The sequence below is a fragment of the Suricata suricatta genome, chromosome 10 (genome assembly GCF_006229205.1).
Source record: "Suricata suricatta isolate VVHF042 chromosome 10, meerkat_22Aug2017_6uvM2_HiC, whole genome shotgun sequence".
NCBI lineage: Eukaryota > Metazoa > Chordata > Mammalia > Carnivora > Herpestidae > Suricata > Suricata suricatta.
The window spans coordinates 69180137-69190543 of record NC_043709.1 but is presented as its reverse complement, the minus strand read 5'-3'; positions in this window follow the sequence as shown (position 1 = coordinate 69190543).

The following is a 10407-nucleotide window of genomic DNA, read 5'->3' as shown; positions in this document are numbered from 1 at the left end:
GATGGGATTCTCTCTCCCTCTCTCTCTCAAAATAAATAAATAAACTTAAAAATATTAAAGAAATCCACTAATTTTATGTGTATAGCTCCATTTCTAAACACTTTTTTTAGTTCTACTGATCTGTATGTCCATTTTATCACCAATAGCAAATTATAACTTAATAGTCTTGAAATTTAGGAGGGCAAATCTTCCAACTTTGTGCTTTTATTTATTATTATTGCTTGTTTATGCTAGATCCTTTGCATTTTCATGAAAGCTTTAAGAAAACTTTGTCAATTTCTACTAAATAGCATGCTGAAATTTTGGGAAGGGTTTCATTGATTCTACTGATCAATTTGGGGATCTTAAGAATACTGGCCATCTTAATATTGAGCTTTCATTATATCTCTCCATTTGTGTAGGATTTCTTTAATTCCTCAGAAGTGTTTGCAGTTTTCAGTGTAGTTATCTTAGATATTTTCTCTTACATTTATTCCAAGATATTTTTGCAGGTGCTACTCAGAATAGGTTTTTAAAATTCTGTTTTTCAATTGTTTGCTCCAAGTATATAAGAATACAGTTGACTTTTGTAGATCAACCTTGTATTCTGTGACACTGCTAAATTCATTACTTCTAGTAAACATTTTTTTTTACATTTTCCTGGATTTTCTGCATAATTAATCATAGCATCTGCAAATAGAAACAGTTTTACATTTTCTTTTATGCATTTTCTGCTTTTTATTTCTTTAAAAAATTTTTTAACATTTTTATTTATTATTGAGAAACAGAGAGAGACAGAGCATGAGCATGGGAGGGGCAGAGAGAGAGAGGGAGACACCAAATCTGAAGGAGGCTCCAGGCTCTGAGCTGTCAGCACAGAGCCCAACATGGGTCTCAAACCCACAAACTGCAAGATCATGACCTGAGCTGAAGTCAGACGCCCAACCGACTGAGCCGCCCAGGCGCCCCATAGGCTTTTTACTTCTTTATCCTTCCTTGTTTATATTGGCTAGCACCTTTGTTCAATATTGAATAGAAGTGGAAAAGGCAGGCAATATTTATTTGCTCCTGGTAACAGGAAAAACAAATCAATCTTTCACCATTAAATATGTTAGTTGTAGGATTTTTTTGTTGTTGATACTCTTTATTCATTTGAGATAGCTCCCTATCATTCCTACTTTGCTGAGACTAACATGAATGTATATTGAATACTGTCAAAGGCCTTTTCTGCATATATTAAAAGGCTCATATAGTTTTTCTTTTTTTCATTCATATGGTGAATTGTATTGATTGATCTTTTTTAATGTTAGTCAAACTTGCATTCATGGGATAAGTTCTATTTGATTGTGATGTCTTGTTCAATTTTTTTAAAGTATTGCTGGATTTAATTTACTAACATTTTGTTAAGGATTTTTTGTCTATTCATGAAAAACTTAACTATCTCCAAAGTTTTATCTTTTCCCGAATGTATTATAGTTGGAGTTATACAGTATGTAATCTTATCAGATTGAGTTCATTCACATAGTAATATGCATTTATGTTTCCTCCAAGTTTTTCACAGCTTGATAGATGATTGCTTTTTAACACATAATATTCTATTGTCTTGATGTACAGTTTATTGATTCACCTGTTGAAGAACATCTTGTTTTCAGGTTTTGGCAATTATGAGTAGAGCTTCTATAAATATCCACATGCATATTTTGAGTGCATAAGTTTCAATTATTTTAAGTAAATACCAAAAAGCACAATTACTGGATTGTATGCTAAGAATGTTTAGTACTGTAAGAAAATGGCAACTATCTTCCAAAGTAGGACCATTTCTCATTCCCATCAAAAATGAATGAGTGTTCCAGTTGCTCCACATTCTTGTCAGCATTTGGTGGTGTCTGTGTGTTGGATGTTAGCCGTTCTAATAGATGTATAGTAGTATCTCATTCATGTTTTAATTTACAATTCCCAAATGACATATGATGTTGAAGATCCTTTCATATGCTTACTTGCCATCTATATATTTTTATTTTTCCAAAATAAAAAGAGAGTCTGGTGTATTTCCATCAGAATGAATCTGACACTTGGAGCACTGTATGATCAATAGACTTGGTGTATGTGGGGGGTGCCTGTGTTGGTCTTCCTAGGGAGGCTCAATATACTGGCTTACAGTCAGACCTGCCTTAGTAAATATGTTCCTGCAGGGCACTGGGGGGCAGGGTTTAGTATAAATGGCTCCAGCCTCCACTGTGGGCATCGAAGTCCAACTGAGCTGGTGTGGGGCAGGGCGGGGGGGTAGAAGGTAAGAAGATGGCATCATCCCACTCTCTCATACCTGAGAGGGAAGCTCATGCCCATCACTGTTCAAGAACCATTCACAAAAAAGCGAACAATCTCCTTTCTTGTTTCCCAGGTTTCCATCAGATCCTGCGCGCACCTTGTCTATGCCTGGGCCATGAGCACACCTGGCCCCACAGTTCTCCTTTGTTTTCTCTCTGGTGGGCAGCTGGTATTCAACATTCCAAATCTTAAAGGACATGGCAAGGCATGGACCCACTCCCCTCCTCTGGAGGAGAGACTTGCTGCGCTGTGTCTGGTACCGTTTTATCCCAGGAAAGCAGTAGCATGGCCATACAGATGCTTGGTACTTATGGTGTAGCACAGCAAAAAGCTGCAGCCGGGTGATCTGCACTCTGTGTGCACTTCTGTCCCTTCTTGTTAAACAGCTGCTCAATGGAGCCTTCCAGATCTTTTGTCCTGAGAGAGGCAATATACACTCTTCCAAATGCACTCCAGGAAGGGGAATCTTCTCCCCCAGTGCAACCCAGGGAATCCCAACACCATCCTGTCCACTGTCCACAACTCAAATCCTCCTTCTCCCCAGAAGCACTCTCACCCACCAGTTCAGCCCCAGCAAACGGTGTCAACTTCTGAAACCTCAGAATTTCAGGTCTACTGTTTGTAAAAACTTGCAATAGACAGCTCTTTTTAATTCCTCAGTCAATGGTTTCAGGGGAGTGATTTTTGTGTGTGACCCCAATGCACTGCTTTCTCTCTCCCCTTCTCTCCTTCTCTCTCTGTCTTCACTCTGCAACATATACATTCTTTTTTCCTATTCTAAAAAATTTTTTACTGTCTTTATTTATTTGAGAGAGAGAGAGAGAGAGAGTGAGAGCATGAGCAGGAGAGGGTCAGAGAGAGAGGGAGACACAGAATCCGAAGCAGGTTCCAGGCTCTGAGCTGTCAGCACAGAGCCCAACACAGGGCTTGAACCCACGGACCGTGAGATCATGACCTGAACCGAAGCTGGACGCTTAACTGACTGAGCCACCCAGGCGCCCCTCCTATTCTAAATTTTTGTTGCAGACATCCTTATTTTTAGTAGAAATTCTACTCACCTATTTCTGATATGGCATTAATAATGAGAAAGAAGCTGAACTGCACAGCTTCCCATTCCATGCACATAGCAGAGATCATTAACTGAATATCTCCTTGTAACCCACTTCCTCCACTCTCAAAACTTTTCTCAACATGACCCTAAGGCAGCCACTGCCAATCAATCCATATTGAAACAGGAGATGAATTATAGTTGCCCTTTCTATTTTTGGTCATGGCAAAAATTTTCCCAGAAAGTTGTGTTTTTACCAGTTTTTACAAATAAATTTGCATTCCTATAAGATAGTTGCTCATTGAAAAAGCAATGTCCATTCTCATTCTTTCAAGTTTCTCTAGGCACCATTTTCAGCCATAGAAAGAATTCACTAAACATATGTAGTTACAGAAAATGTACATTTAGACAAACACAAAGATTCTTTTTAAACATCTAATATTTTTTTCTGGTCTGCTTCTTTTTTTGTTAAAGGTACAGATCTGGAAGCAATTTAGTAAATTTACTGCATGTAAGTTATAATTAACTTTAGACAGAAATCGTTTGTTTTCTTGAAATGAGGTAGATAACCTCAAGGAGATCAGGTTCAAATCTCAAGCCCGAAGTTAAGTGAGGCAGAAAGAGACCCAACATGCGATGCCAACTATAAATATATGCTAGGCTGCTTGAACTGTTGTTACTGTCCACAGTGCTACATAACTCTTTTGTAGTAATAAAATCTTACACATCTATGACTTTGACTTACACAGAGATTTTATGAATATTATTATTTTAGTGCAGTCTGTTCAGCCTACTTTTATAAGAGGAATTAGAAGTTATATACCACAAGCACCAAGCCTAAAACAGTAATATGAAATTCAATCAAAGTTTGTGAATGAGTGTTAGTGAAAGTCCTTAATTAAAAATAACACTGTTCATGGAGTAAAATGAATGAACTAAAGCAGGAACTAATCTTATGCTTAAAAAAAACAACAGGGCTCTGGAATGCCCCAGTTTATTCAGACTCTCTTCTGGGAGGACCTTCTGCTTACAGCTTTTGCTGAGTGAACAGTAGATTCTATGCTTTACCTCCCTACCCATAGATGACTAGGCAGGGGTCAACAATTAAATCTAAAGTAACATAGCATTAAGTCCACCAGAAGTCTATATATGATTTGGTATAAATAGTCTACACAGAGGGGAGCCTGAATGGTTCAGTCAGTTAAGCTTGATTTAGGCTCAGGTCATGATCCCCCAGTTTGCAGAATCCAGCCCATTGCTGACAGTGCAAAGTCACCTTGGGATTCTCTCTCTCCCTCTCCCCCCATCTCTCTCTCTCCCTGCCCCTCCAACTCATGCATGTGCCTTCTCTCTCTCTCTCTCTCAAAATAAATAAATGTTTTTTAAAAAGAAGATAGCCAAACCAATTGAATCTATAATGGAAAGCCAAAAATAATAGATATGGATGAAAATGTCAGATGGTAATTAGCTGTGCAGCTCAAAGTTCAGGTGGACCCAAGGGTTAAAACAACCATTTTGAACCATTAGTAAGATAGGTAATCAAAAGTAAATTTTGAGAGAGAGAAAACACACAAAAGCATAGAGAAAAGCAGATGATTGAACAGAACCTAAAATAAAAAGTGTAGTTGCATCTCTCTGTCCATCAGGGAGTCTGAGATTGTTGGCTTTTTTTCTGGGAACGTCTCTCAAGGATGTCTGTGTAAAAACACCCTTTGCTGGTCAGTAGATAAGATTCAAGGCATTTGTCACCACTGGGGACTACAATGACCAAATCAGTCGAGGTATTTACTCAACATCCAGTACTCCAAAGGAGATAGCCACAGCCACCCATGGGGACATCATCCTGGCCAAGCATTTTGTTGTCCCTTTCCTATCATATTTTCATAATTATCTGTATCATAAATATAGAAGTTGGCTAGGAAGAAATCAAAAGTAAAGCTCTTTTTTCCTGGTCTGGGCCCCAATGTCCTCATATCCCCTTAGACATTGTCACATCAGATTCACGTTTCCCCCCTCACTCGTTGCCCAGCCCAAATATATCATTAAATCTCTTCCATCTTAACTCTTACAGCACCACATCTTCCTGAAGCCAAGATTTTTTTTTCCCTTCCCTTATAAAAGGGAATCATTTGCATTGCAAAAAGCCAAAGCATTTTGAAAGCCTACTGGTGTATCTATACTTCACACCTCTCTTATTAGTGAATGAATACGTAGTCTGATGACTGCCGAATCTTAACCTCTGATGCACATCTCCCTCTGATCTACTTCACATCAATTTCTTACTCTCTACTAAACATTTGGATGTCTCAAACATTGTGACTCTGCATGTCCACAAACTGGATTATTTATCTTTATTTCTAAGTCTTTGTTCTTGCATCCCCTATCTTATTAACACCAACTTACTTCCCCAATCACTCAATCCAGAAATCTAGGAGTCATCCTAGATGACCACTTAATAACCCACTTTGCTTGCTAAATCTGGTCAATGACACCATATTAACTTCTCCCTTTTCCATACCTTGTTCTTCACCTGCTACTGTCTTCATTAATGTCCTCATGGCCTCTAATCTGACTAGTGCAATGTTTTCTAACCAGGATTCCCCTGGTTCCTCTTTTATTCCTTTTTAGGCCATCCTTGAAACAGCTTTGGGGTAATCCTTATTTGTCACTTTTCTACTTAAAATGATTCAATAGTTCTCATTTGCACGATCTATATAGACTCCTTTCCAAACTCTTAAGACTTTCATCTTTTATTTCCAACATGCAGTTCACATCAAAGAAACTTAACATTACTCAGAACAACCCGCATTGTTTCCTCTGCTACAATTTGCTTTCCAATTTTATCTTCTACACATCAACTAAGACTTTACCTAAAAGTTATTTCCTCATTGATGCTTTTCCTCATTCTTTTCACCCCCCCTCATTCTTGTCTTAACACTTAATAAAGTATAATCATGACTATAACTCTGAACACATTGTGTTGTAATTAGTTACTATTTATTTGTCTCATGCAAAAGACTTGAAGTACCTTGAAGATTTATCTAGTTTGATGCCTGGTATATAAGTGGAATTCAATAAATAAGTATTAAATGAATTAATCTTTCAATTTGTGCTATTTTTATCTAAGGTTGACATTGATATTGTGTTATGAATTGAATTATGTCCCCCTAAAATTCATATATTGAAGTTCTGACCCTCAGTACTTCAGAATGTGACCTCATTGAAGACTTGGTCTTTATAAAGAGTTAAGAGTTAAAAAGTAATCAAGTTAAAATGAGGTCATTAGGGTGGGCCAAATCCAAAAAAACCACTTGTGTCCTCATAAAAAAAGGAAATTTGGCCATAGAGCTGCAGATAGAGGGAAGATAATTTAAAGAGATTAGGGAGAAGATAGCCATTGACTAGCCAAGAAGAAAGGCCTAGAACAGCCCTTTCCCTCCAAAAGAACCAAACTGCTCACACCTAGATTTTGGACTTCGAGCCTACAGAACTGTGACACAGTAAATTTCTGCTGTTTAAGCCACTTAGTTTGTGGTACTTGGTTATGGCTGTCCTAGGGAACTAATACACATTGCCATTCAGCAATCAGTTTAAAATTTTTTTAATGTTTATTATTTATTTTTGGATTCTGGGCAACTTTCATTGGGCCTACTGTTGCAATATTTCACTGTTAAATATCTTCTTCTGAATATCTTTCCAATTCATTAAAATACCACTACCTGTGTTCTCTTGTTATAGTTCTATAATACTTCCAGTGGATCTTGAAAATTCTTCACTAAATTTAAATTCATAATTATGTTACCAGAGGCTCACTTTGCATTTTCTCTGGCTCTCCTACTTTTTTCACCATATATTACTTTCCTTTTAGATATTCCCTCTCTAGTTAAGTTAATCAAGCAACATACCCTCTGTAACTTCTCCTCTCTGGATTTTCAAACTTTATCATTCACTTATTTTTCAGATACTGATTGAGAACCTATAGAGTTCAGTAAATTTGTCCCAAGTGCTGAGGGCGGTAAAAGTATAGGGCCATCAGTTACAGCCCTTGACCATAAGAAGCATGTAATACAGCATAAGGGACAGATCTTAAGATTATGACACATTTGTCCAAAGATTTTTTTACATTTTTTTTCTTTTATACTTTATTGTCAAGTTGGTTTCCATATAACACCCACTGCTCATGCCCACAAGTGCCCTCCTCATGCACGTCATCCCACTTCTCCCCAAAGATGTTTGTAATCCCCAAATACCAGCATACAATCTCATCAGCGATTTCACAGCTAAAATGGATAATATAATAATACAAGCACTGCAGGGCTGTTTTGACAATTAAATGAAATAAGAGAAAGCAGCACTGTTGCATAAAGGTATATAGGTTCTGCGTATTGTCTAGACTTTCTTACCTTTCTATGACTCACATCCACAGACTAGCCTTGAAGTACTCACAATTCAAAATGATACCTCAGCAAAATATTATGTGTCATGGACTTTTAAGTCTCCTTGAAATCCTCAGATGCCAAGAGTTTACCCTATACAAATGGATACCATTTTAATAGGAAGGAAGGGTTCAGAGGAAGGAGAAATCACATCTACTTGAATTAGAAGATACCTAGTTAAACAAATTCAATAGCTTATTTTTACAGGAATTTCAGAACCTTTAATATCTGAATGTGAAATGTGAATATTGAATAAGGGTTAGAGTATTATAGACTTTACCAATTTATATGATCACAAAGACCCTTTTTCATAGAAGATAACTGATTGATGGGACATTATTGCTCATATAGCTCATTTATGGAACTCTTGTGAGCAAAACAAATTTTAAACTACTGAGCACAAAAATCTTCACAATATTTTTTCAATTCTATCCTTCTATTATTCTCCCTTATCTTCCCTTTTAATTATCATCACCGAAGGTTGTAACCTACCCTTCATTTCCACAATTTCACATTTCTTGTTCGTGATGTTCAACTTGCACGGCATGGCATGCCCTTTCCTCTTCTCCCCACCCCCTCAGCCTTTCCCAGAATGCAACGACTACATCTCATCACTTCATCACTCGATACGCTGGAAAACACACTTCGTTTTTCTCTGAAGAGCTCCTCTAATCTCCAGAATTATTTCTTATTTCTTCCTCTCTACCGTAATTGAACTTTGAACCTATCTACATTGTAGTACATTTCATTACTACTGGTCTGTGGCTATTTTCCTTACTAGTTTGTAACCTTTCCAGAGGCAAAAACTGAAACTAATTCCTCTTTCAATAGCTACCACTCAGCCCAGTTGCTGGCCCCATCATATCTTCTTAATCCACACTAACTGAACGAAATAATAGCATAATTAACGTTAAACAGTACAAATATATAGAATTAGGCTTTGACTGTGAATGATTGGCATCTGATCCATTGGGCAAGGGATATGAGAAAAGTTGTAAATGTCATACCAAATAGCTGGCCTTAGGAAGCAGGCTGAAAAGAGAAAGAAGCAATGAAATGAGATCATTAAGAGAAGTCAGGATTTGTGGATCAATGAGTATTCAAAGTAAGTGCAGTAGGTCCCAATATTAGAAAGATAAGGTTGTTGGGGGTCAGAAACATTGTTTTTAGAGTTTAAGATTTAGAGGTGAAGGTAGGAATGCACCAGGCCTGTGTAAAGATTTGGAGAAACCTCAGAAGCTAATCAGCTCAATCCAAACAAGTTTTTCAGGCTTTGTGCAACCAGATGGGAAAATTTGACATGTAAGTCACTGGAGTTGGTGAGACTCCAACATAAGAAAAGACTACATGTAATCCGTGAACATGAGTAGACTGGAAGAGAAAGGTACATTGTGATCTAAATGCTTAAATCACTATTTAAGGAAAGAGATGGTCCTAGAAATCAATAGATGGTATTGCTGATAATAGCAAGTCTATAACATAAGGAAATGGCATAAACCTCAAAAACTGAGAAGTATCCTGTGACTTTACTGAATTCGTTTATCAGTTCTGGTAGTTTTTTGGTGGAGCCTTTAGGTTTTCTATATATAGCATCATGTCATCTGCGAATAGTGAAAGTTTTACTTCTCCCTTATGGATTTGGATGCCTCTTATCTCTTTTTGTTGTCTGACTGCTGTCGCTATGTTGAATAAAAGTGTTTTTATTGATGGTGACCAGGAGAATGCTATTTTCAGGTCTAGTGAATTAGATGGAAAGAGAAAATAATTCAATTTGAGGACTTTCTCATTCAAGAAGACAGGAAGCTTAGTTAGTGAAGCTTCTTTGATGAGGTGAGAAAAGAGGCAGTAGAAAGAACATGTGCAAAGGCACACAGTAAAGTATTAGCAGTTTTGTGTGAGGGACAATGGTAGATTTACTTAGAAGAAATTGAAAATAATTCATTATTCTGTACCAGAGCAAAAGAATCACAGGTTAACATTTTTTGCCTGTAAAAGTATGGTGCAGAATATCAGAGAAAGTATTCAGTGGATAATCACATTTGTTTATAAGTTAATGAAATTTTTATAATGTTTTAAAGCTGAAAATAACCTTATCTTATAAAAAATCAGTTCTAAAAAGCATTTATCATTAAAAATAGAAATTCATATGATCCCCAAAAAACCACTACTGTATATTTACTCAAAGAAAACAAAAACACTAATTTGAAAAGAAATATGTACCTCTTTGTTTACTGTAGCATTATTTACAATAGTTCAGATACAGAAGCAAACCCAAGTGTCCCCCCATAGATGAATGGATAGGGAAGACATGGTACACCCACCCCCTCCAAGGAATATTACACAACTATAAAAAAGGATGAGATTTGGGCCATTTGTGACAACATGGATTGATCTAGAGGTATTATGCTAAGTGAAATAAGTCAGACTGAGGAAGATAAATACCATATGATTTTACTCATATGAGGAATCTAAAATTTTTAAATATTTTTTTATATTTGAGAAAGAGAGAGCACGCACAAGCAGGGGAGGAGCAGAGAAAGATGGAGACAGAATCCAAAGCAGGCTCCAGGCTCTGAGCTGTCAGCATGGACCCTAATTCAGGGCTCAAGTTCACCA